Source organism: Cygnus olor, chromosome 2, assembly GCF_009769625.2.
Source record: "Cygnus olor isolate bCygOlo1 chromosome 2, bCygOlo1.pri.v2, whole genome shotgun sequence".
Lineage (NCBI taxonomy): Eukaryota > Metazoa > Chordata > Aves > Anseriformes > Anatidae > Cygnus > Cygnus olor.
Window position 1 is genome coordinate 22,463,002 of NC_049170.1, and position 1,100 is coordinate 22,464,101.

The window sequence follows — 1,100 nt, forward strand, 5'->3', positions numbered from 1 at the left end:
ATACGTCAAATTACAGAACAAGCTCTGACATTACCTGCTTCATACAAATTAATAACAAGCAATTCAACCACGTCTAGTGACTCAACAAGATGTTTGAATATCAGATTCTCTGCTCTGCTCTTCACAGACAGCCATCTTAGGAGAAGAGTTGCCACAATACTCTAGATTTACCTGCTGATTATTTCTGAACAGTGGTGTTAGCAGCAGTCCTGCTATCGTGCTGAATGAGCAGGTTTTTCCCTAGCCTTACTTTTCAGGAGCTTATACATAAAAAACAAAACAAAACAAAAAAAAAAAAAAAAACTGGGCTTAAATTTTCCATACTTTCAGACAGCTTTGCAGTAATGACATTTAAAATGTATGACAATTTTTTGCTTTGCTGTAAAACAGAATAAGCAGAATATTTTACAGTTTAAGATAGTTTTGATCCTCCCAAATGTTCTGGACCAATAATAATTAAGAAACAAATAACATAAAACATTTAACTGGAAGAATATATTTTTACTGCGATTGAATATATTCTTGAAAGTGCTTTATTTAATATTCTTTATTTAAGAATGTTATTCCACTTCATACGTGCAATTTAAACTTCACAAAACATCATTCAAAGAGAGATATATGTATATATACCACACAGATGAATTACAAATGTATTATAGTATACGCAAATAAAATCATCACTATAAAGTAACAAGCAAGCAGCAGTTTGGAGCAGAAGATAAAGAACACAAAATATATTCAGCTGAATCTGCAATTGAGAAATAAGCAAGTGGCTAATCATTTAATATTTCTGAATTTTGCTAGAAGACTGTCATCATGTCTAATTGTATAAAAAGGACTATATAATTTTAAGCATAAATCTTAACCGGCACACAAAAATATTTGCAATTGTGCCCCTAATTTGCATAGGCAATTACCGTCCCTTCACACCGTCACTGTAATTGTGATTGCTCTGACTACATGTCCAAATTGGAGAAAAAAAATGTGAGCATGGTTTCTGCCTCAGTGACTGCAAGTCATTAGTTTCTTCTCATCTGAAAGATGGATTTAGCAATACAAAACATACTGGATACAAATGAAGGAATGCGGCTACAGGAATC